Source organism: Catharus ustulatus, chromosome 18 (assembly GCF_009819885.2).
Source record: "Catharus ustulatus isolate bCatUst1 chromosome 18, bCatUst1.pri.v2, whole genome shotgun sequence".
In the NCBI taxonomy this organism is placed as follows: Eukaryota; Metazoa; Chordata; class Aves; order Passeriformes; family Turdidae; genus Catharus; species Catharus ustulatus.
Window position 1 is genome coordinate 1850574 of NC_046238.1, and position 27158 is coordinate 1877731.

General features: G+C 46.9%; 1 protein-coding gene across 12 annotated transcripts in view; it reads left to right on the forward strand.

Annotated features, from left to right (window-relative positions):
* Nucleotides 1–27158, forward strand: part of NCOR2 (nuclear receptor corepressor 2) — a 222099-nt gene that overhangs the window by 27875 nt on the left and 167066 nt on the right. The window contains exon 1 of one of the 12 annotated variants that reach the window (XM_033075714.2): nucleotides 21828–21952. The exons of the other annotated variants lie outside the window; for them this stretch is intronic. The gene's annotated coding sequence lies outside the window, so the exon portion shown is untranslated. Of the gene's footprint in view, nucleotides 1–21827; nucleotides 21953–27158 lie in introns of those variants that run through there. 12 annotated transcript variants of the gene reach the window in all.

Consider the following 27158-nt stretch of genomic DNA (forward strand, 5'->3'; position numbering starts at 1 on the left):
TTCTGTTGAACCCCACTCAGGATGGTGACTTGCTGAGGAAAGGTGTGCAGTGCCAGAGGGTCACCAGGTGCCCAAGTAGCAGTGTTGACTGTCAAGAGTTAAATGGCAGATTGCTTTGTCTCTGCAGTCCCGTTTCATTTGTTGTTTTGGAAGGTTTTCTTTGGAGATGATCCAGGAGTAAAATCCTTGTGTGAGGCCAGTGATTTCCAAAAGTTTGTGTTTGTTTTTCCCTGTACCCTTTTGTCTCTGAAGGAGAACTGTACATGTGCTTATGTTGGCTGGGAGCGATGCTCTTGGAGAAAGCACATTAACATTTAAGACGTTGAACCTCCGGTGTAGAGCTAATCATCATATTTCTGCATTTGCAGTATGTTTTCTGGCTTTCATTTATCATGGTGAAGTTTAGTTGAGCACAGCTCTAGCTGGTCTTCCAGTCCTCTGCCTGAGGCACATATGCTTCCATTAATTTTCTGCTATTATCCACTCGGGTGTCCTGTGTGATCCAACATGCTTAATTTCATTCTACTGAGCACCAGCTCTTCCGATCTGAAGTTAGCAGTGTGATTTGCAAAGCACCATAAGGAAATGAACCTTTCTTTTCTGGAGATAACTGCTTCCTGAATTTCTGTTCTATTTGTAATGCACTAATAACCTCCATCCACCAAATCCTGCTCAACTGTTTGTGTCCCCTGGGTTTCTGTTGGGCTGGAGTGTTCCTTGTTGTGTTGTTGTTGCATACAGAGCCTGCTGAGGACCCTTTGTGCTTGGTGCTGTTCCAGGTCAAAGCTGCTCAGTGTACTGCACATGTTACAGGCTCTTCAAGGAATGGTGTCCTGCAGAGCTGCAGCAAATACTTGGAAGATGTGAATGTCAGAGGCCTTTGGAAAAGGGGAATTTATCACATCTCCATAGGGCACACGAATCCAGGGTACATGGGCTGGTGATGAGTGTGGAGTAAAGCTCTGGTGTAGAACAGAGGTGATGTATAAAAGCTGATTTTAAGCAGACTGAGTTTCAGAGGTGCCAGCCTACCAAGCATGACCAAGGGCAGAGTCTCTTTAGGAGAGCACAGAGAAGGCTGTGCCATGGATTTGCAACTGCTTGATGTTTTTAAAGCGTGGCTTCAAGGATGCAGTGCTTTGGGTGTCTTTGTTCCTGGGTGAAAAGGTTGGGATGCCCTGTGGCTCTGTCACCCTAGGGTCCTCTGCAGCATCCCTGTCACCTGCTCTGGTCCTCAGATAACTGTGCAGAAGTCTCTGCTCCTGGTGCATCACTTCTGCAGGGCTGAAGTTGTTCATAGCCTGGATTTCTGAGCTGGAAATGCCTGATGATCAGGCCCCAGAGCTGGACAAAAAATGCAGGAAACTTGTGGACTGAGCAAATACCTCTCATAGCAGACTGTTTGCACAGAGAAGTGAAGTTTAGAAGCAAAAGCAAACATGCACTGGCTAACGGAGAGGGCGAGGCAGGGGAAGAACACCGAGACACGTTTCTCTGTCTGCAGGTTCATTTCTCACTTGGTTGCTCAAGGATTTAACGCTGACGATCCAGAACTTGACAAGGCAATGTTTTGGAATATACTTGTTAAAGCCCTCAGCCAGTGCAAGGCACTGAAAGCCAAACAGTTTATGAGATCTTCTGCCTGTGCAGACGCTTGTGGATTTGTGTGAAAAATTTTGGGGGGCTCTGCTTCCCTTGGGGATCAGATACTGCCTGTGATGGGTGAGTGGGGAGCTACCTGTGTTTTCACATCACCCTGGGAGCAGGACAGAAGTGTGGCTCAGCTCTGGCTCTGTGGGCTCAGGCAGTTGTGCTGCTCAGGGTTGTGGACAAGATGCATTTAAGACTGCCACCATAGTTGAGTTTCCCTACCTAAGGGGAATTCTCTGTCCCAGAATCAAGTACAGGTGGGCACAAATGTCTGTAGAGGAAGGAAGAGCAGTGAGATTTTTGTTTTACAGCTCTTTATAGTGGCCATGTCTTTGAAATGCTTATGTGGATTCTCTCTTGGTGGTGCCCACCAACAGAACAACAGGCAGAAATTGATGCATAGGAACTTCCTCCTAAATGTGAAGAAATTAAATTCTGTGCTGTGTGAATGACCACTGCTGGAATGTGGAGTCTCTCTCACTGGAGGTATTCAAGAACTGTCTGGAGGCAATCCTGTCCCATGGTCTTCAGAATCACCCTGCTTGAACAGGGAGGTTGGACCAGATGATTTCCAACTTGACCAGTTCTGTGATTCAGACCATGGGGGTCTGCAAGGCAGCAAGAGGTGTAGGGATGGGTAATGATGGTCCAGAATATTTAATTAGCTAATGATGTTCTATAATTTAATTAGAAGTATCTCAGAATATCTAGGCAGCAGAAGTATGTCTTTGCCTCCCCTCAAGCCTCCTGCTGATAAGTGTGTTAATCCATTTGCATTTGTTCTGTAAAGGCATGTTTCTATCAGGTTTTCAGGAAAGTCTCTTTTCTTTTAAATGGAAAAAAGATAAGGCAAGACACTTGAGTCCTTTGTGGGTAGAGCCTGTAATCCTCCACATGAGGGAAGTTCTGTTTGAGGCTTTGTCTAGCATTTCAGTGGTACAGTATGTTACTGACTATTCTCAGCCTGCTTTGCATAGGTAATTAATTTGTCCCCTGCAGTCATTTCTCTGTAGTGATAATGCGGTAAATGCCAAACTTAGGTGGTTATGTGTGAGTACATGTAAAAGAGCTAGTCATGGTATAAATGACTGAGATGATGAGATGGGTGTGTAGAAAATACCTTGCATTGAGCATTAGCAACAGACTGCACGATTTTCACCAGGTAATGCAAATAGTTCAGGCTCTGAACAATTCACAGCCTGAGCCCTGATAACAGTGAGTACAAAAAGTGCAGGGCACACCTGGAAAATCTTTTTTTTTTTTTGGTGTTTTCCATTTAGCCCTTGCACTGGCAAAGGTTTATTTTGCTGTTCTATTTTTTTTTTTAAACAGATAGAGAAATTGAGGTTTGGAGACCTTAAGTGACATGTTCCAGGAAGATGTTATCAGAGCTGAGATTAGCCGTGGGGTGTTTTGTGGCTTTCCATCTTGTGCTTGTGCTGCTGAACATCCGTGCAGAGAGAGAGCAGAGGTTAGACACCCTGAGACATGCCAGCTCTCTGTTCCCTTGGGCAGAGTGCACAAACCCAGCTTTGCCTTTTCCCTTCAAGGGGCAGAAGGGGCTGGCTGCCAGCAAAGAGAGCAGAGCTGAAGATGCATTAAAGAGGAGGCCCTGTATGCAAAGGGCACTGTATATAATTGGGCTGAGCTGTGTGTCAGCTGTTTCCTGCTGTGTGGCATTTGATCTGCAGCAGAGATCGAGTCCTGGTGACGTGGTCCATTGAAGCTTGTGCTTGTTGCTGTTTCAAGGGAAGCCTGAATTACTTATTCATGTGGTTTTCAGAAGTTGTCCCGCAAGAATATGTTTGAGGGTCATCTTGTTTTTGTTTTTCCTTCTTCAAGTGCTTTGCATCTATTAGACATCCTCTTTGTCAGTCATTTCTTCAGAAGCAAGCATTTCTGGCATTCTTGGTAGGTTCTGTTTAAAGGAAAAAAGTTGAAAATCAGCAAAGGCTTCTGATGTGCGTGCATTTATTTCTTCGCGTGCAGGGTCTTTCAGTGCTCAATTCTAAACGGTTGAATTATTAAACTTGAAAAGCATCTGCTCTTTAGAAAGCATTCACATGTCTTGTAAACATGATGGATAAGGCAGAGCCTAATGCAATTGACAGAGCTTTGTTCATGTTTGGAATATGGGTTTATGTGAACTGTTATTTTAAAGCTGTGGGGTTTGTGACTTACTGCTGGGGTAGCTGGTGACTGATCTTACATAGCCAGCTCCCTTCTTCTGCAGGATGTGTGGAGCTGGGTTTTCCTGGGACAGCATGGTGGCAGGCCAGGGATGGCTCATGGGTGGAAGTGAAGGCTGGTACAGGTTCATTTCACTTCAAAAAGTCAAAGCTCCCCTGGGCAGCCCAGGGATGTTTGCACAGGTGCTTTTTTGGATGTCCCTGTTTTCCCCAAAGAAACAGCAGCCACCCTTCATGCCCTTCAGGGAGGCTTTGGGGACTGATGGATTTGTACTGACTCCAGGGCTGGCTTTCCTGTGTGCTTTTTGCTCAGTGCCTCTAGAGCTCATTTTTTAAGCTTATGGATGTGCAGAATAATCAGTTCTCTCAGCAGCTGCCTGGACAGCACAGGAGGCCTGTGCAATCCTACCCTACACTATCTGAACCTCTGCTCCAAGGGGCTTTTTCCCCCTTCCTCCACCCCCCTGTGAATAACTAACCAGTGCAGAACTGATGGTGGCTGGGAGGCCAAACTGGACTTGAAAACTTTCCCACATGAAAGGCACTGGCAGTGCCAGCAGAGATGAGGGTGAGAGGAGACAGCTCTGCTGTGCCAAAGCGCTCTTTCATCTCTTTTCAGCCCTCCCTGCGAGGGGGTCCTGGCTCACAGCACATAGATGCCTTGTGCAGATGTCTTGGCTGGGAAAGAAGTGGCCCCTTTCCCCTCCCAAGCAGAGCAGAGAGATATAAGAAAGCTATTGATCTGCCTGTAGCCAAAGTGAGCTGAGCCAGGCTCTGCAGTGCTTTATTGAGCTGGGTTAAGGCTTTGTTACTTACTGGAATTAAAAAAAGAAAAGGAAACAAACAGCAACAACAAAAAATAAGTAAAGAAATAAAAGCTGAAAGGTGGGGGTTTTCTTTGTTGGTAAACAGATGCTGGGTGTTGTTTACCTGCTGGTTATTTCCCAAGCAAATGAGAGGAAGGAGCAGACCCTGAACAAAGGCTGTGCTTTCATGCTGCTCTGGAGGGAAGCAGCCATGGGATCTGCCAGGCTCAGGTCTGGGCAGGCTGGCAGGGGACAGCCAGAGCTGTCTCATGGCACAGGGTGGCAGGAGTCCAGCTGTTAATGGGCAGGTGCTTCTCCTGCTGCTGGGAATCACAGTGGCCTTGTTAGCAGGGTGAGGAAGTTGCCAGGAGAGGCTGGGATGGGAAGCTGAACTCCATCCTCTGGGTCTCTTGCCTCTCAGTGGTGTGCAGCAGATCTGCCTGGCCAGGATTCACAGCTCTATTTCTCTTCTGCTGGAGAAAAAACAGAGCAAGTGGTCTCTGGGGTTCTTAATCCAGTCTTTTTCCTGAGCACTAAATTCAGCCTTGAAGTCTTTCCCCTCTGGTAAGCAAGTATTTTTGAGAAAAACCGGATTTTGGAAACAGTGTAATTTATTTCCTTGGTACTCTCCTGGAAGAGTCATCAGTCTTGGCTTTGCATTCCCTTCAGTGCTGTTGAGAAATGCTTTGGTGGCACGCTGCTGGCACTGCCTGTCCCAGCCTGGGCAGGTTGGTGAGCACAGGGAGCCGTGGCTGTGCTGCTGCCAGCATGGATGAGGAGCACTCTGGATCATGTTCAGTGTCGGGAGGTTGGCCAGCTCTGCAAATAGGAGGAATTGGAATTGACACTCTGTGTCTGAATGTGTTAAAATTTAACTGTACTTGTAATTTAATTTTACTTGTGTGGTGGGGTGTAAGAATCCGAATTCTGCTTTGGTCTCGCAGGCTCGAGGCTCTGCTTGGTGCACATGGTGCAGCTGGTTTTGCTTTACTCAGTGGAGCAAGAGGCTGGCCAGGAGCAGTGCCTACTGCTTGTCTGAAGTGCCCTGCCAGGCTCACAGTGTCTTGTTCCATTTTGAGGAAATGGGGTTGATTTGTGGCACCATGTGAACTCCAGCTGCAATGTTCCTGCTTGGTGTCTGTGCAGTAATCGGCGTCACCTCCTCCTCCTCACTTTGTTCACGTGCAATGGAAGAAATGCTCCTTAGGCTTGGGAGGGGAAAGGGCTTTTCTGGGTGCTTTCAGTTGCTGGAGAGCCGTAGTGATCTTTAATCCTAAGGTGCAAATTGCCATTGCAGCATTTTCCAGGGGAAAAGCAGCCTTGAGAGGAAATGGAGCTATAAATGAGCCTGGCTGGGCTCCTGGCTGAGTGTTTTCAATCAGTTTGTGCTCTCCCTTTTGGCTACAGGCCAGGCTTTCAAAGGCAGCTTGGCAGAGCTGTGCTTCGTGCTCAGGTACCCCCTAACCCTGCTGATGTTCTGATAAGCGAGTGTGTGCGTGCTGTGTTGGGGCTGGTCACTGGCACACTCAGTCCTGCTTGCCAATGCCGTGCTTTGAGGGCTGGAACAGTGTGCTGGCATCATGCAGTTCACCCACAGACTCTGAGAATCTAACCTGGTAATTTTAGCAGCTGGTTCAGTGCTGCCTCTGAGCAGATAGGCTGGTTAAAACAAATAAATAAATATACAGGCCTGTTTCCTGTGCCTGTCAATATTGGAATAATTTTAAATGGTGTGTTTTCTCCTGGTCACTGACCTATAGTTTATTCCATTATCGACTGCTGGGTTACTGGCTCTTTGTATTCTGTGGTTAAGTGAACTGTAAGGCTGAAATCACTTGGCTGCGATGGTGTTGCTGGGCAGGAGCTCAGCTCTGGCTGACTCAGATTGGGGTGAAAGTGTACCCTCTGGCAACTCAAACACTCATTTATCTCCACCTCCCCCCCCAATAAACGGGTTAAACAACATAGTGGAGTATTGATCCTGCTTTCATCTGGCGGCCCTAGGCTGTAGCAGTTACCTTTGTGCCACATTCCTGCTGCTTTCCCAACAATGCCTTACATTTTCTGCAGAGCTCCCACCCTCCCCTTGGTGACCTTCTCTTGGTTTGGCTGTGCTGGGCTTTGCTGGGGACGCCTCCACTGCTGTGAGCACATACAGCACCAGTGTGGGCAGAGCTTGGCAGCCTCTCTCGTTAAAGGCGTGCTCACTCGGTGTGATGCTGCGAGCACTGCAAAGTGGGGTTTTGTGGCTTGGAAACGTGCTCTTGCTGCTCTGGCTCTGTTCTAGGAACTGCTGGCCGTAGGTGAGGTCCTAGAAGGGCCACACAATTCTTTGGGGATGTTGCAGGCAGGCTGAGGGCTGGTTGAATTCTGTGCACCTCTGGTTTTTGTTGGTGCCACAGTTACTGCTGGCTGTTCAGTGGTTTCTGCCACCTTGTCCTGATCTTAGAGCAGTCATGGACCTTTACTGATGCACTGACTTTAAAACTCTGATTAATACTCCTGGAGTGACCAGTACTGCTGCTCTTAACAAGGCACTTCCTTCTGAGAAATGCCTGAAGCTTCTGAGTGTTGCTGACCCAGGTTGATGTGAGCACAGCCCACTGTGAGCCCCCTTGTCTTGGCTGTGCTGTGTAAAGCTCTGCAGGCTTGGGTGCAGGCTGTGCCAACCCCCAGTGAGCCATGCTGACAGCCTGGGGCAGCTTACACAGCCCTGAGGAGCCCCTGTGCTGAGCTGCACGTGTTTATTTACAGGGGAGAGGCTGGTTTGCTGTTTCTTTCCCTGTTAGTGTGAACATTCACTCCCAGCCTGCACGTCCTGCCTGGGACTGCCTTAGGCTCTCTGGGTTTTTTTGGCTGCTGTAGAAAAGTAGCTTTAGTACACAAGTACTGAGAAATGCTGTTCTGTATGATCTGTTCATATTTCAGGTCTTATGAGGACTTGATCTTTGTCAGTGACTGCTTTGCGTGTCTTGCTTGTGGGCTGTGGGGGTGTTAAAAAGGCCTGTTTGTGTGCTGCTCAGCTTCCCACCAGATGCATCCATCATCTTCAAAAGAAGCAAGGGAGAAAGATGGCTTATAATTTTTTTTTTTTTTTGAGCCATCGGAATTTGGCATCGAAATAAACAGGTGTTCTGGCATGGGAGCAGAGGAGTGCTTGTCTCTGAGCTCCTGTCTTTTGTCATGTGGGGATCTTCAGGGAGTCTCGATCAAAGAGCTGACTTTAGTAATGACGTAATTTTTTTCTTTTTTTTTAGCGAAGGGATTGATGAATAACTGGGTTCCTGGTGTCTCTGGCAGTGTAGGCTGGTGCAGGAGGTCTTTGGAGTGCAGCCCAAAAATCTCCTTTCGTAGAATTAAACTCTCAAAGTAAATAACATCACTGCAACCTCTGGCCTTATGAGGCAAATGTTTGGGACTGTGAGTCCCAGCATTATGTACTGTGTTCAAACGAGGTCATGTCTGCTGTTCCTGGTAGACAATGCTGGGAGTAGCCCTCGAACCTCTGAGGAACCCAAGTATAAAAGTTTCAGAGACTTGATTTTGGCACTTTAGCCACATCAACATTTTGTGCGTGGTTTTCCCCACGGTCTCTTGTCTTGCCTTTGGGGTTTGACTTCTAAGTCTGGCCATGTTGGTTGCTTGATGTGCAGAGGAGAGGCTGGGCTGTGGACAGGGGAAGACAGCAAACCTCTGATCAGTGTTAACTTTGTTCCTTGGCTTCCAGGCAGTGCCAGTTTTGAGATAAGGCAAACTCTGCAGTGACCTTATCCAGGGACCTGGCTGACGTCAGCCTGTGCCTGTCCATCGACCTTGCTGGACTTTGGGTCAGGTTTCTCTGAAGGCTGGACATTGAAAGCAAAGAGTGAAAGGCTAGCTGGGGTCACCCCATCTTTGCTGGGGTAACTGGAGCAAAGGCAAGGGGCAGGCTGTGTGGGTGAGGCTGTTGGGAGGGTCAACCCACATGTGGTTGAAGGCAGAGGCTTTCCTATGGCTCTCTGTCTTGAGTTCTTAGGCCAAACATCTCTTACAGACCTGCTGCTGGACCTCTCGATGCTCATCCCCCTTTAAATGTTTGTGTGTGTGTCCTTGGGGCACTTTGAAAATCCCTGGAGATGCCTGAAAGGATTGAGGCACCCAAGTGTCTGTGCCCAGGATCATCACGACACGCTCAGTTTTATTTTGTCCTTAAGAAAACCCAGGCTGTGAGCAGATGGAAACATTAGCATGAGCACTGTGTGGCTTTGTGTTTTAATGCTGTCTCCCAGAGCAGCAAGAGAGATGCATTACAAAGTTCTTGCTTTAAAAGGACCTCAAATGACAGCAGCCAAGCTGGGGCAGCCTTGGAGAGGACTTGTAAGGCACTTTTTGGGTCTTTGTGCTGTGCTGTGTGCCTCTGGGGTTGCTTGTGAAACTTGTTGTGATTCCCATATATAGAAAAGTCCAGGTGCAAGCCTAGGTTGGTAAATAATAAGTGAATGACTTTAGCTGGGCAGGAAATGTTCCTGCATGGCTTTGGAGCTCTACACAGCAAACAAAGGAACAGAAATTACAAACATGGGGTTTATTTAGGAGAAGTGTGACTTTGCTTTTTATTGTTAGCCACAGGAGAACAGCAACTTTCACGTAGTATGATGTGAACCACAGCTTCTCTGCCCACAGGCACACTGGTGGATATCTGCTCCTCAAGTTGCCTACTGTGTTCATCATGTTGATACCTGAAGTGTTTTGGTGCCTTACTGATTCTCCTGCTGCTCCTTTCCTCCCCCATGTGTGTGCTGCTTGCTCAAGGCATTTTGGCACCAAGGAGAAGGCAGAAGTAGCATTTAAAACATAAAGGATTCCAGATGTGAGCATGTCTTGGACAGTGCTAGTAGAGGAAAAATGCATAATCCACACAGTCGTTCACATTATGGTGTGGCCACATGGTTTGTGTGGATAAATAGCCCAGATAAAGCTGATTTGTTTTTTAGGTTAGTTTCCTCTCTCCTCTTTTAAACTGTAAATTGAAATCCACACTCTGGGAGCTGCAACTGTATTCCTGTTAGCTGCATTCCCTGCTGCAGTGTCAGCTTGATGGCTGAAGCTTCACATTCTTAAATGTCAGCGATTAGGTGTTAGAAGTTCCCCTCTTCCTGCTGGAGGAGGTTGGAGGAGGCCCCTGAGAACTGTTTGTAGGAAATGAGAATTGCCAGCATCCTCTGTTTCAATGGAGTCCATGTGATCCCTTCCCCTTGTGAAGGCTGAAATAATTCTGGTATTGCCACTTCAGCCTTTCAGATAGCACAGCCTGGTCCTTCTTCTGATGTAATAATTCACCTCTGCCACCATTCTCTACAAGGGCAGGCCAGCAGAGATGGCTTTGGGACTGTCAGCCTCCTTCCCCACTGGTGGGAACTGTAATGCTTACACTTCTCCTAATGCTGTGCCAAGCATTTTGCAACTTTATTTTCACAAGGAGCAGGGCAAATGGTCCGTGCTGCACTTGCATGTTAATGAAACCAAATATTAGACTGCCTTGGGGAGAGGTTTCATTTTGAACATCTTGAAGACAAGATCGGGGGGTTGTGAGCTAGACAGTCTCATTTTTATGGGAGAGGGCTGGAAAACTCCTCACTTCTGTTGCTGGTTCTTCTTGAAGGTCTTGTTGTGACTGAGGTATTACTGCTGTTGACTGTGTTATTTTCATGACAGAATAGTTGATTTTTGTAGAGATGATTTTAGTCCTTTTTTTTACCAGGTAACCTCAGAATAAAAATCCACTACCAGTGGGTCTGTATCTTTGTCCCTGATGTAGGAGATGCCAGAAAGCCAAGTGAGGATTGGTCTGCTCTTTTAAACTTCTGCTGCTTCATGCAGGGCTTGTACATTGATTGGAGCAAATTACATTGAACTCCTGAGCTCTTAAATTATTTTTGGGTCTGGAGTTGATTTGGAGAGTGAAAAATGGATGTCACAAGTGTCTTGAAGACGCTGCCTGAGGGAATGATGCTCGTTCCAGGCTGTGCAGGCACTGTGGTGAGCAGCACCTCCCTTCTAACAGGGCTATTGCACAAGGAATGGGTGGCTGTCCTGGCGTGTTCCTGCCTTTGTGCTGCTCTCCAGCTTTTTGTTCACTACTTATTTTTTTTAAATGGATTGTCAGAATTCTCAGAGCAGTTTGATTTCAAGAGGAAATGTTGAGCTGAAGGAATTAAAAAAAGCCCAATCCAAACACAACAGAGGATTGCCTCATTTGAGGATGGTATCTGTACCATGTCACACTCTCTTACTCCTGTCACTCAGGCATCTTTTTAAATGTGTATATAAATTTTCTGACAGACCTGGCAGTCTAAGGCTGAGGTATCTTCCTACATACTTCAGGCAGTATGAGGAATCTGCTTGAGGTGCTGTTCCCTCTTTCCCATTTCACAGCCATGCTGCTGCATCCCTTCTGATCAGGCAGGGAATTGAGGCGTTGGACTCAGTGCTCCGAGGAGACTCCTGAAGTTGCCTGGGAAAATTCTGCTGTGTCTGAGCAGCTGGCTCGGGCAGGCAGAGCTGCCAGACAGGAGGGATGATGTGACTGTCTGGAGCAGTGGGAAGGAGGATGCACACCCTGCCCAGTGAGGCTTTGGGGAGCTGGATCCTCCGTCCCTGGCTTTGATTTGGTGTGAAAGGTTTGGCTCCAGGCTGCTGAACTCTGGTCCAGCAGTGTGGCACGAGCAGTTCCTTGCGTGAGACCTTTCTTGATTTCTGTCCTGACCTGATGTGTCATGTTCTGGTTTTATACAGATGCTCTTAGGTGGTGAGTGAAGTGCTCTGATATATATATTCCCCCAAGCCCCACGGAATATTGTTTTTCTGTACTTAGGTGAAAAAGAAGAATCTGGCAACTGTGTAGGAGGCTGTTGCTTTGACTGGTATACACAAGCATTAAAAATTATAAATCTGGGGGTTTTACCTGGGATTTTTGTCTATTTTTTTTTAACTCTGAGTTAGTCTCAGCTTCTTTACAGGCAGGTAGAAAAATGAAATGTAAGACATGGCCAATGCCTTTGTCCCAGGAGCAATGCTGAGTGTCAGGGGAGTGTGGGCTTAGGGCTGCAGCATTCCCAGTTGTGGCCTGGGGCTCCAGCATTCCCAAATGTGTCCTCTCGTGCATGAGGGCCCAGAGCAGTTATCTGAAACAGTAGTAATGTAAATTGAATGAGCAGTCCAGTTAAATAAGTAATGAAGTTAGCAGGGTGCCTAATTAAATTAAATTCAAAATTATGTATGGATGATGCCTTTCTAATAATTGCTGTAGGTTTGTCATTGAGGAACTCCACACTGCCCTCTCTGCTGAAGCTTCCCCTTTCCAGCTGAAGGTTGGTACCACAGAGGGATGTGTTTTACACTTCACTGTGGCTCCTCCCTGATGCTCCTGTGTTGCTGTTTTGCTGAGATGTGTTGGGAGGGAGTTTGGGTGATAACAGTCTCTTATATGATGGTTTTTTCCATTCCTACTGAGGGTTTCTGGTTTGCTCCTGGACCAGCCTGGTGCTTGTTTCCTTGGTCCCTGTGCCCCACTGATGTCCTTGTTGGGGCTGTCCCCTGTCCTTCTCTTCCCTGTGGTGCCTGGCAAGTTGCTCCTGTTTCCACAAAGCAGGATAGCACATCTGGTAACTCTGGGCACAGTGATTTAACCCATTTCTTTATTTGAAAATAATCTCTTAATTCCCATCCTTCTGAGCTTCTTTGAAACAGCAGCACTTTGAAGGTGTGTGTCAGTTAAGCTGAGGCAGAAGAACAATTTGGAAGGGAGGGAAAGCTGCTGAAATTAAAGACACTTGAGAAGATGCAGCCACCAAAGGGAATTCTCCTGTCTCAGACAGCACGTTGAGGGCAGTCTCTCCCTGTCCTGGGCATGGTCAGGCACTCAGTGCATTTTGAAGATGAGTTGTCAAGGCAGAGCTGGCTCTGGCTGGCAATTACTGACCTTTGAGGTAATGTGTTCTTAATAGGAGGATGTGAGTACATCAGAGGAAGAATTGTCATTGTCATTATCATCTTTTCACCTCCTTTTGAGAAGGGCAGGTCTATTAAAGGGCCTCTGCTCTAGCAGAACTGGTCCTTCCCCTGCAGGAGATGACTCCTGACTTTTCTGAAGATGAAGGTAGGTGTGGGGAGCAGAGAGACCCCAAATGACAGAGCTCTGTTGCTGCTTTTTGAATTCCCCCCCTTCCCCACTGCTCATTTTACACCAGAGTTTGTGCTGAGTCCCAGGTGCTGTCTCCAGTGTAGTAGCCAAGCTTGATGCTCCTGGGGACCCACAGCTGGCAGGGAGACTGTTCTGCATGAAACTCTGCAGAGAGCTGCCTGGGACGGCAGCTACAGGTGATGAATGACAGATTTTTGTCACGTTTAGGGCAGTCTGAGTCTTCCTTGTTGATGATTTCCCTGGGAGAACATCCAGGTGATGAACAGGAGAATCATGCAACCACTTTTTCTCCAGGAATGGCAAGTGCTTCCCCTGTGGTGCTTCATCAGAGAATCTGGAGGTCTTTTGCAAACCTTTAATTAATCCTTGATTGGCCTTGGCCACCTCCATGCCCAGTGCCCCTGTGACAGAGCAGCAAGATTGGAGATCCTGGTAACCCCCCATCTCCCAAGTGGGAGTGTGGAAGTGGAAGGGTCTTGGCTGGAGTCCTCATGAAGGCAGAGAAGTTTAGTAAAGCACAGGGTGCAGTGACAGATATAGAAGTGATTTGCATGGGTGCAGTGACCTGAGCAGGGCTCTGCACATTTCATGCACAGTTGCGTTAAAGGGATGCTGATCATTTTCAGCATGACCTGCTAATTATCAGAGCAGATGAAAACCCTTTTTTTTCCTCTTTGAATCCTCCTCCCCCTCCATGCTCTCTTCTTCTCCCTGCTCCTTCCCCAAGCCCTTATCTAAGCTAATCAACATGACACAAACAGCCAAAAAAGCAGTGTTCTTACAGCAGCTATTAACTGGAAAGGAGACAGCGGCGTCTGGAGCCCCTCGGGAGGGACTTGCCTGCTATAACCCATTGCTTTTAACAGCCAGGGTGAGAGCTGCAGAGTCACAACAGAAAAGCTTTAAGCTTCTTTCTTTTGAGGTCCTGATATGCAGTGACCTGTATGCCATGATGTGGATTTTTAAGAAGACCCAAATGTGAAATTTTAATGGTGATGAGGGGCTTCTCAGATATGATGCATCCCTGATTAAACAGAAAATATCAATAGTTACATATATTTTGGGGTAAGTTTACAAAAGTTTGAGACATATGGCTATGTCCTTCAAGGAGTTTTTCCATCCCAAATGTCTGTTTATTGTTAATGCAGCATCCCTCAGCAGCAGAACACACAGCTAGGGGAGGGTTATGTTAATCTGGTGAAGTAATTTCTGTCGTTGCATCAAGCTGGACACAAGTTTGTTTTCTCCCATATTTCAAGCATTTGTTTTATCTGGAGCTGTGGGAGGTATTTTCCATTGTCCTCTGCTCTGTGCTGGATGAATACTTAAAAGTTGTTCTTGTGGTGATAACGGGGTAGGCTGAGACAGAGGCCAGACGAGTCTCAGGAATTTCAGCTGCGGTGGTGCGCTGGAGGCAGGCTGAGCAAATGGACACCATGTTTAAACAGTGTGTCCTGAATTGCTTTAATTTGGTTCTTATTTTGTAAGCTGTTGGCTGGGTTTTCTGTCCTTTCAGAAATCAGCAGCTTCTTATGAAATATGGAGCTGTTTAAAAACAGACAGCAGCTGCTCCATCCTTGCGTCAGCGCGGACTCGGCAGAAGGAAGGGGAATGGTAGACGCTTGTTTAGCTGTGATATTCCTCCCTTCATTGCTGTTGTCATATTGTGTTAACAGAAGGTCTGATCAAATATACACCAGGAAAGTAAGACTTAATGTTTCTTTGTTCTCCTGGAATGGTGTTGGGAGGGGAGTGGGGGAATGTTTGAATGAGACTTTTATTTATGTGGTTCAGATAGCTCAGCATTGCCTGTGTCGGTAGATGTGTTGTTCTGCTCTTATTTCTTAGGCTGCTTGCTGTATTTTTAGCTGGGAAAAGTCTTTACTTTGTTTGCACAAAACCTCTGCTATGTGGTATGGAAACTTTGGGGAGGTGTGGTGTAAGTATTTAACAGGGAGAGTATGATCTATTCATTCTGACTTCCTAACTTGTTCTAAACTCTTCTCTTAAAAAAAAATCTCAGTCAGATTCTTTAAAAAATAAAATGAAAAATGAGGAACATTGTTGCACAAGAACTGGAAAGAACCCAAATACTTTGCTTACTGTTAAAATTGCGACATGACTGGAAACATTTGGTAAAGAAAAATTAATTGCGTGGTGTATTTGTGGTTTCCTGTTGAATCTCAATTTCTAGAGGAGGTTGAAAATCTCATGGATGTTTCCTCAGATTACTAGATAGCATTATACCTTGTGTGCATGATGAAAGACCTTCAGCAAAGCGTGCCAGATATCCATGGCTTGCTATAAAAAATCTCTCCCATCTGGAACATGACTGTTTTCTCCTTTTTAGTAGGACGATTTGAGCAGAGATAAACACGCACTGAAATTTAGCCTGGTCCAATTTTACTCCACTACCAGTATGGATTTCCTTGCAGTCTGGAGTCACCTGAAGAAGGATGCTCAGACTTTTTAATGAGCTTTGAAGCCACGGGCAGGGCTGGTAAATCACAAATCCTCTGCCATGCAGAGCTGGAGCTCCTTTTGAGGAGCACCTGGCTGTGAACAGTCACACATAGGAGGGGCTGGATGGGCAGGTAGGGTGGTGATTGCTGGAGATGGTGGTGGTTTCCCCTGTCTGGAGGCTTGGGGAGTGTCTGAGAGCTGCTGGGTGAATCCCTGGGCTGGGGACATCTGGCAGGGGTCAGATCAGAGCGTCACACTGGCCCACAGCCCCTGCTCTGCCTCCTGTTTGATCACACAGAAGATGTTTGTGTATGCAAAATATAACTCATGATGACACAGGGCTTAAGGTTGTGAAATCTTTGAGGCTCTTCTGGGTATTCCTGTGGGAAGGGAAGAGTTAGCCCTCAGATAATTTCCATGGGGAAACAGTTAATCTCATAAACACCAGAGGTTGTTTTCTAAAGCGAAGGCAGGGCTGTGGGGGAGCGTGGTTAACCATGTAGAGTGAAGACAGGCTAAAACTCATAAAGCAAAAATGTATGTAGGAGTTTATAGATGTGTATGAGTGTATTAGAACTTCAGTTTGAGATCACTGACTGAGATTAAAACGAGCTGCTGTGAAGTTAAACCACTTACAGAGAGCTGAGAGCAGCTTTTGAGATGGATGGTGGCCCCACAACTTGCTGACTGAGAACATGCACAGTTGTTTAAAGTCTGCTGCTTTAAAGTGTTGGGTTTTTTGGTGTAGTTTGAAATAATGAAAAACTTACTTTAGGATTAACGTTCATCCAACTTCCTGAAAGTTCCCATCCAGTTTGGAATGTCTGTGTTCACTCTTGGGCTGTCGGGAGTTAAATTTTCCTCTTGACTCAGTTGTGGAAACGGTCTTCATTTATCGTTTCCCAGTTTAGCTCCCGTATTAAAATTATAACAAGGCTGGGATTTATTTTTGTCTTGTGTACATTTATCTCCTGTGTATCCTTGTGTCTATTATTAGAGTCCTGCTCCATTGCTAAATGGATTGGCCGAGTTCTTGGGGACAAAATATTGAAGCGTATGACTGGTCTGCGGTACCCTGAGCCACCCAGCTCTGCAGTGTTCTCAGTGCCTGGGTTTACCCCGTGCTTGTCACAGCTTATTTTAAATGCTGAGGATGCAGTGGGCAGAGCCAGCAGATAGGAGATCTTAAATGGCACATCAATTTGTAAGTGAAAGGAGGGAGGAGGTGGATGTGGAGGGGAAGCTCCAGCTGAGAATAAACAGATAACAGTGGTGTGTGTTTGGGAAGCAGCTGAGTTGCATGGCCTGGGTAGAGCCCCCTTGTTTAGATTTTTTTTTGTTTGTACTTTTTTTTTTTCTTGACAGGATATTTCTGTTTCAGACTGAAAATCAGGAAGTGTCGAATCCTGTGTAAGAAGGCTGGTGTGGTGGTTGGATGGCTGTGAACTTACCCTTTCCTGAGTTAAAAAAAAAAGCTTTACAGAGGGTCAACCATGTTTCAAAGCCCCTGTGACTTTGTGGCTGAACACTTGTCCTTCAATTTCTACCGGAATTCTTGGCTTGGACAAGAGTGATTTGTGTTTCTGCTGCTCTTTCCTCCTGGTTCCTCATCCAGACTGAGCTAGTTGGGTTTTCAGGGATTTGCTCTGTTTTGTAACTTAGCTCCTGAGTATCTTCACCATGTTCTTGCTTTGCTTTCAGGATGTTTGTCCATGTGACCTCTTACATGTCTGCAGCTCTCTCCCAAGTGTCAGGAAGATCCTCAGGGCTCTGCACACTGTATTGTTGTGCCTTTCAGAGGTACAATTATTTTTTTTAATTGCTTAGGCAGTGCCTTGGGCAAGGAATGGTCCAGAACTCAAAGAAACAGAGAAGGTTCTTACTGGAGTAAAGCACGGCTTAGAATCAGATTCTTCATTTGGTTTTTATTCCCTTCCACTTTGCTTTGCTAAAAGATGTGGTGAGCTATTTCCCTACTCTGATTTCTTGGATATTTTTTTTCCTTTCTCTGCTGTCTGTAGGATATACTCTGCTACTGGACTTCTTGATCCAGTTGGAGAGGCATTGCCTAGCAAAGCCAGCTTTTGCACAGATCCTTGAATGAGTTTCTTTTTCCACCTCCTCCCTTCTTTGTGCTCCTCATCCAACATCCTTTGGTTCCTACGTGCGTGCCACATGCTTCCTTTGTTTTGCCTGTGTTAACAGAATTTTCTGACGTTGGAGCCTGTTCTGAAGGATGTGGCTTGGCCCTTGCAGAACTTTTTCTCTGGTAGAGGCAGGTGTGCCCAGTGTGCAGCTGTACCTGGGGTGGGTGTGTTTTTTCCTGGGGTGGGTGTATTTTTTGGAGACTCTGGCTCGTGGAGCAGGGGGATGGTTTTAGCCCTGGCCATGCAGCTGTGGGTGTAGCAGACTTGCAGCTGCAGGGTAGGATCAGCACACCAGACTGAGCCTGAAGGATTCTTTTTTTTTTTTTTTACTGTGGCCACAGAATTGCTTGGCAGGTGGAGGAGAGTTGATCAAACAAACCTGCTTCCACCAATTGTCCAGCTTTTGTATTTCTTTCAGGATTTTTTGTTTTGTTTTTAATTTCGTGGACTTTAAAGCATGTGTGATTGAACAGCTTAATTAACTGTGGGAACTGCTGGAGAGAACTTACTGGGATTTTCTGCAAACCTTGCTGTCCTTCTCATGGTTTTGGCACAGCAGAGTTGCTGTGAGCAAGCAGGCAGGAGTGCCTGAGAATGTGGCCCAGGTAGATGTTATCACCTGAGCAGAGATCCCAGTGCTGTGCAGTTGGCTCTGGTGTGTAGGCTGGCTCTTTGCTGCTGGGAACCAGTCCCTGAGCTGGTACCCCAGTCTGTGCTAATCTTTGTGTCATCTCCTCTTCCACCTGACACCTCAGACTCTTTCAGAGGCTGTGAAACTGGTTACAGGAGCAGTATCAGCAGTGTTGTTTAAGTTGTAGGAGCTTTATGGAAGCCTGGAGGTTTGTCATGGCCTGCCAGCATGTTTTCAGAGGCTGCTAATGGGTGATATTTCACCTTGTAATCCTGCTCTCCCTGCAGTCAATAGAGGTTCCCCATGACTTTGCAGAGGCTGGCGTTCAGCCCAAGTTCTTCTCCCGGTCCTGTCAGGAAAGTCATCGTGTCTGGATCCCTTGGCATGGCTGAGGGTGTGATTTCCAGGCCATGGGAGCCACCTGAGGGTGGTACAGGAGCTCTGAGTGGCTGCAAGTGGCTCCTTCTCCAGGGAGAGCAGAAGTGAAGACCCACCTTAGAATAATGGAGGTTATAACAACAAGGTTCTGGCTTGTGTTTCCAGCTTTATTAGCAGTAATCAAAATTGATTTTCTAATGTGTTTTTCTTGTGCTCCCAGTGATTTTTCTGTGGTCAAATCTACCTTCTTGTTTTGTGCCTGTGCATGAAGGGATTGTATTTGGAGCTGACTTCCAATTGCAGTCTGCTTCATCCTGACACCCAGCACTGAACGTGCCCTGGCTGTGCAGCGTGTCCAGAGGCTGTACATGATCAAGCACACACTTAATCGGTCTGGAATTGTTAAAGGTCAAGGATATTATTGCAGAAGGTTCATTAAAAACAAAACAAAAAAATCCAAATAACATTCTGTAAGAAGTGCTGGTGGTTATTTCCTTTAAATCTTTAGATTTGGGGTTTGAGGGGGAAAAATTATTAAATGATGTCTTAAAGCTGAATAAAGAAGTCTGTATTGAATGTTCTAATGTCTTGCAGATGCTGTGGGGTTGTGGGGTTTTATTTTAAATTTAACAATGGGAGTTGGAGTAGCTCCAGCACCATAAAGAATAGTGTGTTTAATTAAGGGTTTAAGCTGGAAGAGCATGTGTAGCGTGATGCCATTTTAAAGTTTCAGCAGGGTTTTGTAGTTGTTATTCCTCATCTTGCATCATCCCTCTGTGTGTCTGGGGTCATGGTGGGGCTGGGTGTTCTTACTCAGAGAGCAGAGGTTGGTCTGTGTGAGAGGAGTGAGGTTTCTCCTGATGTTTTAGCCTTGACTTTACTATTTTCTCCTCCTTGTGACTCCTGATGCCCACCTTAAGGAGCTGTCTTTGCAGGCACATGGTGTGTGACACACAGGAGGAAATAGCTTTGGTTTTCCCTAGTAGTTGGGGTTTTTCTTCAGACTGTTCTGTAGTCATGTTCTTGGATGTCATCTTGGTAATAGCAAATTGGGATGGAGGTTTGGGGGAAGGGGTGGGAGAGTGGGATCAAATGCAGCCTGCTCAGGAAGGTATCCTGAGATAACATTCATGCTGGAATACAGGAGCACGAGATAGAGCTGTGTCTGTGGCATTCACCAAAGCATTCACCCATCCCCATGGAAGTTCTTGGGGTTCTCTGTTGCTTGTTCACCTGTAACTTACTGGGGTGAAACCCAGAAAATTTGCCATTAGAGACTAAATTATTATTCTCACCCAGAAAACTTAAGTGTTCCACTCATGTAACCCTGAGTCCTCATTAGAAAAAACAACATTGAGATTTAAGGTTGGCACCTCTTAACTTCAGCCCATCCTGAGCTCATGGGATTCAGGTGGATGCTCCATGACAGGTCTGGTTTATTTTCCCCCCTCGTGTGTGGCTCTGCTTGGCTCTGTGTAGTAATTAATTATCAGCAGCAACAGCTGCTGCTCTTGGCCATCTTGCACACTTTGGTGTAGGAACCAGCATCTGCCAGGGTGTGCTGCATCCTAAGATGATTGCTTGACTCTTTTTTTTTTTTTTTCTTTACTGTGGGAATTAGGCTCTTCTGTGGCATTAGGAATTGTAGCCTTGTATCAAAGGCTGAGCAGCTGTGAGCCTGGTGTTCCAAGGAACCTTTATGGTTTGCATTTAGTCTCTCCTGGTATGTTTATTCCCATAAAATAATTAATTGAACTAGAGCTCCGAGCAGTGTTATCACCTCTACACATTCGAAAAATCATAATCATGCTCTGCAACTTAATGAGATTTAGGGAGAAATGTTCTTTTTTGGTTTGCCTTCTGGTTTTGAGTGTTAAAGACTCCCAGGGGTCGTGCATTCAAGTCTTTCCTGGAGATCACGGGGGCAGTGGGCTGCTGTGTGCAGAGGGCTGGCCATGGAGAGCCACCAGTGCAGAGCAGGAGCCTTTGGCTTTCCCAGCGTTCTGGCCAGAAACTGAGCTGGATTGTGAACACTGGCAGCACTGTTTTGGGAACTGAGCATCGAGAATGGAGCTGTGTCTTTTGTGGTGGCCTTGGCTCTGCTGTTTTTCAGTTTTCCCTTTAATTTCTATTGTTTTCTTGGTTTATTTGCTAACTTGCAAAATTCAACAAATTGCAGAGGATCTCCCAGCCCTTGGGATGAGTTTTCCTTGGGGCTGCAGTGAGCCAGCACACAGCAGTGGCACTCACTGAGCTCATGCTTAGAGGTGTAAATGCAGCTGGGACCTGCTGCCCTCCAGGTGATCAGGGTGTGGAGATGGTGGGGTCACCCTGGACAGAGTGTGTGTGTGTAGTCAGGGTAAATATTAACTTCACATGATCTTGGGGACTGCGGTGTGTTTGTGTTTTAGCTGCTCATTTCAGAAGGATTTGGTTGAAACACCATCATAAGGCTCCTAAACTTCATCAGTCTTCCTACACCACTGACATTAATGATGGCTTGAGTGCCTTTTCCTCTTCTGTTTGAGTTTTGCTGCTGTTTCTCAGTCTTGCTGGGATGTGTTACTGCTTTTAACTCATTCAGCTTCAGAATAAGCCCCAGTTGTGTGGTTAGGTTACCCTACACTGCCAGGGGGGCACAGGGCATCTGGAGTGCAACTGGTTCTCCAGGACATCCCTGCATTGCTGTCCCAAAAGGACACATGAATTCTCCCAGCATCTGATGCTTCCCTGCAGCTCTGCATATCACACCCAGAGCCCCACCAGCCTGCTCCCAGCTTGCCCAGGAGGGCAGTGACAGAGCCACATGCACCAAGTGTTGTTTTGTGGTCTGTTTTCTCTCAGGCCAGGCAAGCTGGAGGAGAACCTCTCACACAACTCAGTGGAGCCAGCGAGCAGAGCAAACATACCTGCTGAGTAACAGACTGAAACCAACCCAGAAAAGCCCAGATGGACTTGTGGCACTTAGTGCAGATGCTGTGTCTGTGACAAATCAACAAATCCAGTGGATGGGAAACGGTTCCTGCGTGCTGTCCCTGGGAAGAGGAGCATCCCCTGCTCCTGGACCGTTCATCTGGGCACTGCCTGCTGGCGGTGCAGGAAAGAAATGGTTAAAGGAGGAGAGGTTGTCAAGTTGGGTTAGCCATCAGATAGCTAATATTTTAGAGGTTTTTCAGAGCTAAGCTATAAAAAGGCCGTAGCAGTATTTCAACTCGCCCATTGTCTGCTGGAAGCCAGCCAGCGTTGCCATGCCGACGAGGAATTATTACTTGCTGCCAGAGCTGGAGGAAAAGCTCATACTTTTGGCTTCAAAACAGGAGGGGTGGACTTATGTAATCCACTGTGTTTATAGGCTGAGACTGGCAGGAGCATTGAGAAATAATTACAGGCTTTCCATTTCATTTCCAGATTGGTTTTAAGGCTGTGTGGCCTCGCTTTATTTATTTATTTTGAAGTTAAGAGGGTGGCTGCTAAAGATGCAGGAGGTGATGTGGGGATGCTGCTAGGTAAGTACCCCCCACTTCCCTCCCCCGGCTGGCTGGGAGGCTTTTGTTTTGGTGGTGTTTTGTGTGGAGAACTAAACTAGGCCACAGCAGAAAGAAGTTGCTTTTGAAAAACTGGGACTTGGCCCGGCGACACAGAAACAGTGTTTGATGCTGGAGGCTGAGCACACACTCCTGCGGCTGCCCGGCTGCTTGCCGGCGGAGGTGAAGTGCGAGGTTCTGTGAGCCCCTGCTGCTTTCTGAGGTGATTTTATCCCTCCAGCCCTCCTTGGCAGGGAGCATGTCATTTTAGGGGGAGGGGAGCAACGAGGAAAAAGCAGAGAAAAAGTTTGGAATTTTTTTTTTTTTCCCTCGGACGTCTTGGTCTCACGCGTTGCTCCGTCGGCTGGAGAGGGGATTTGTCAGTGGGATCAAAGCAGTTTTGCTGATGTTTCATGCCTTTGAGAGGTGGATTGTAAAGTTTAGCCTGTAATTAATGTGGGTTTGTTCATCCTGGGAGCAGTCAGCAGATGATGCTGTAATTGGGGTTTGCCTGGAAAGCAGCGCTCGGTGTGTTTGGACTCCGCTCAGGCCAGCGGGAGTTTGCAGCTGCTGTTCTGGGGCACACAGGGACTTCCTGCTGGTGAACTCTCCTGCACAACGTGGAGAACGGGTGGTTTTGCTGGTTCTGAGGGTTGTGGTCCTGTAATCCTGGGGAAGGCACTTGTGGTGTGGTGGGGATTCCAGGAGGGATGGTGGGATGGGGTTTTAGCTGGGAAGTGGCCGCAGGGAGAGGGATGCTGCAGATGGGATGGGAGGGCTGTGCTGGTCCTCATCGTGCTCAGATCTTCAGAAAATGAGCATCTTGAAACTGTGACTTTTTAAATCTCTTCAACACTGGGTGTAAAGCTCCAAAGAGTGAACTAAGCTCGTTTCTGGGGGAGATGAAGAATGCTTTGATATGCTGCAAACTTGCTGTGGAGGTTACAAAGGTGTATAGAAGCTGCAGTGTGCTGTGATTTTTAAGTTTTCTTTCGTGCCTCAGCATCCTATGAAGGAGTTACCTTCTCAATCCATGCTAATCTGCCCTCTTGCCAATGTTGTATGGTGTGTACAGATGAAATATCCTGCTCTTGAGAGTAGATTGCAGTGTTGTCCAGCACTTGTGACTCAGGTCCTGCACTTCTTAGGGATACCTGCAGTCCCATGTGAAAATATTTGGGCTCTGTCTCAAACACAAGGGTGCCTCAGGATATACAACAGCTTGTTGAATGCACTCTGCAGAAATCAACTGCTTTTTCCACAGTTATGGGCAAAAAGTTATGGGAGAGTGGTGGCATGCTTTCAGTGGGGAAATGTCCCTTGAAACAGCAGGTTTGCCTGGTGTTATCAGAGATGCATGGGTGTGTTACACAAAATAATTCAATCATTTAATGATCCATAATACTGCTCTAACTCCTACCACAGATGCTGTTGGATTCAATGCAAGTTGGATTTACTGCAGGGGTTTTTTGGGGTTTTTTTTTCCCTTTCTCTGGGATTCATGCCAAGATGAACTGTATGTTCTGTTCGTAGGAGCTATGAGTAATGTGTGTGTGAATCTGTAACATAAGTAATACGAGTATATAAAATGTGTGAGTGTGCAGGATCTGTGTGTCCTGCGTCTGCAGAGCACCGCACACACGCTCCGTGTGCGTTCTCAAATGGGGTGTGATACATGTCTGGGCAGAATTAATGACATGCCTTGGAGTTAGGGCTGCAGAGCCCTGTCTGGCCTCATCACAGAGAGCTGAGCTGAAATCCCAGTTGCAGCTACAGTTTGGCTGCTTAATTGCCCTTCTGGAGGAGTTACAAATTCGAGCTGCAAGTCCCTCCCTGTGCCTTAACAGAAGCCAGCTTTACCGGGGATGGGAGGGATGCTTGCACCACAGCCTGATGTGTTCTGGGGGCTTGGTGGGTCACTGAGGTGCCTGGGGGGTTATTCCTTGGAGCAGGGGGTACATGGAGAGCTGGGGGTCCCACTCTGCATCACTCAGGTGGGTGCTGCTCCAGGAGCTGCTGTATGAGTGATGCACTCCAAGGCTGGCCCGCTGCTTTTAGCAGGAATTATTTTTTTTTCTTTTAGATGAATAAAACGGGCTTTCACTCATAAATTATTTTTCTTATGTGAAAAATGAGAAGGTGGCAAGTAGCCAATTTCCCCGCCTCCCTCTTCCCAGCTCCGATGAGGTCATTGCCTCTTAAAGTTTATACCAGCACTGTGAGCCATGGCTGGAGCAGCGGGAAGGCAACAGATGACTCTGTGGGAGCGGGTGGGAGCGATGGCCACCCAGCCCTGAGATGTTTGTCAGCTGTAAGTGATACTGGGCAGACTCTGGGGAGGGGGCCTGGGGCAGATCCCTGGGGAATCCCTGTAGGATCAGCTCTGGGTGGCCGGGAGGGCTCTGGTCATGTCCTGGTCTTTGCTGTGTCCAGCACAAGGCACAGCAGGGTCTGGGGTGCTTTGGGTGCAGCTCCATGGGGTGGTGGTGGTGCTGTTTGGTGGAAGGAGACTGGGCATGTGCTTTGGTGAAATGGGATCAGCAGCAGTCCTGGAATTCCTTGTCTGAGCTTGCTCTTGTGTCCATTTACTTTTCCTCGGGAATTTCCTCAGCGCTGTTTTTGCAATGGGGTTGCAAAGTTCGTGACCCAGTGAAGGATCTCTCCAAGACCTTTGTGTCCCTGGCTGAGTGGCTGCCTGGAGAAGCTGTTTTTCTTTTCCCTTGAGCTCTGTGCTGAGCTGTGTGTGGATTCCTCAGCTATTGTTTTTTTTCTTGCCTGTCCCCCATCCCCACCATCCCATGGTGGAAGTGATACGGAAACAGGACTGCCCAGACCATGAGGTGATCCCTGGGGCTTTCCTGCACACTGAGCCCAGGAGGGTGGAATTGGAGAGCTGTACCCTCCTCCCCACAGCTTCCCTTGGGGCACCTGGGGACAGTAGCCTGTATTACCTGTGGTTTTCAGGTGCAGCATTGGCCTGAAACCAATGTTTAATGGGTGCCGTAATTGATTATTGGAGTGTCAGAGCTTATTTACTGCCTGGTGCCTTTGCTGTGGCTCTGATTTTGGCTGGAGTTGGCTGTGCATTCTGGTCAGGGGGAGGACTCTTGATGTGTCTCTTATGGTTTCACAGCCCTGTCATTGCTCTGTGGAGATGTGGTGGGCTGAAGAAGTACAGGTGGAACTTAGGGAGAGCTCCTACATGTCACTGTGCTTTTAGGCACAAACTTTATAAAATCCAACCTGTATTAAAATTGCTCTTCCATTGCAGCTTGTCTGTTCCCTGGAGATCACTGAAGCATCCTGTTACTTCCAGCTGCTCTTGTGCTGCTGCACCCCAGTGATATCTTCTGTTCACCAATTCTTTGTCTTTTGCTTCTCCTTAGCAGCCTCATGGATTTTTTTTCCCCTGTCGACACAATACAATCACTCCTTGTTAGCCTATCTTGCTCTTTCCTCTTTCAAGGAAGGGAAGGAGCAGGGGAACCAGATCTGATAATTCCAGTGAGTAGAACTGTTCCCCTGAGCCCTTTATAAAGAAATAAAAAGGCTCTCCTTCTCTCTGCTTCTCTTTGAGTACAAGCACTTTACCCTCTTGGATTCCCTGCAGGCTCCTCATACTGCTAAAATTGAAACATCAAGATGTCTGAGGCAGCAGGAATTACCATCAGTGTTTTGACACCTGGAGGTACAATTTCTATTAGCTTTTATATAAAAACAACACCAGTTTTGCCAACAGAGTTCTTGTTAAATAATGCATGAAGACCCCACTTCTGACAGTAGGTATTTTTCTTTCACTTTGCTGGACTCTTGGATAATGGCTTAAATTTTGTGACCACTGGGGAAAACTATGTGCACTCTCACACTTGGAAATATGTCTGTGGACACACACACACTGAACTCCCAGGCAGAGAGTCAATTACCCCATTTGCTAATTAGTGTGGGGAGATGGGGGAAAGCAATTTGAGGTTGGGCTGTTGAGCAGGCTTGGAGCATAGCTTTATTTTTCTGGAACACAGTCCTCCTGAGAGCTTTGATGGCAAATAAGATTGTTTGTGTGTGATCTGAGAGGATGTGCGTGCTCCCAGACAGGGATGAGCACGAGGGTCAGCAGGAGCAAAAATGGGAAACTTGTGGTTTTGCCTGGATGATGCTTGGCGTGGAGCATATGCTCTGTGCTCACTTTTGGGGGAAATGAAGTGAAACAGAAGGGCACAGCATGTGGATGTGACTGCTAATAGTGAGAATCAAAGTACAGTTTTGACATTTCTAACCTAATAAGTGGTGCTGCGTGCGAGAGCCTGCTTATTTTCTTTTTTCACCATGAGATGCTTTGACAGAGGAGTAAAGTCCCATTTTGACATTTCTGTCATTTTAACTAAAGAGAGAGATTACAGTAAATTGGATTAAGTGAAAATCTTCTTCAGATGTTTGTGGTTTGGGCTGATTTATGGATAGATGTCATTTGAACGTCATTCTGCATTTTTTAAGCATCTGCTTGATGGTTGCTTTAATGCTGTTTCTGCAAATAGTCCACGCAGAGGAGGGAAGGCTGAGCAAGCAGCAGCACCCCGTGACAGAGCTAATGCTGGTGTGTGGCATGGGGACAGCACAACGCTGTCCTTCTCACGCTCCTGCGCTCGCAGTGCCAGATTCTGTAACGGGCGCTTGCTTCTCATTCGAGTTCCTGCTATTAAACTTCGTTATCTTCTGCTCAAAGTCGTTTAAAGAGGCTTTTAGAAGGATTTTTCCCACCCTGGAGGGAGATGGTTCAGTGCACACATTCCTTATGGTGCTCTTGGCAAATCTGGGGTTTCTGTTGCCCCACGAGCGGCGGTGACGTTCTCCTGGTTACGCACAGAGTCCTTCCCTCTCCGTGTGTGTGACTTTTCCAGGAACCAAAATACTCTCCTAAGCATGTGCTGGCTCACTGACATGAGCAACAGCATGTGAAAATACTTTGTCCATGCATGGATATTTCCAAAAGATAGTGTTGAAAGTTCTTCCATTAAAACTTACAACCTGAAACTTCTGAAATTTATGTGTCCTTCGTGGCTTCCTCCACCTAAGCTATTTAGGAGCTGCTGGTGCCATTTGGAAAGCTGCATAATCTCTTGTGGGTGATGATGTAATCAGCACTGTAATCAAATCTGCCAATGATGTCATTGCTGGAGTAGCCCAGTGTTCC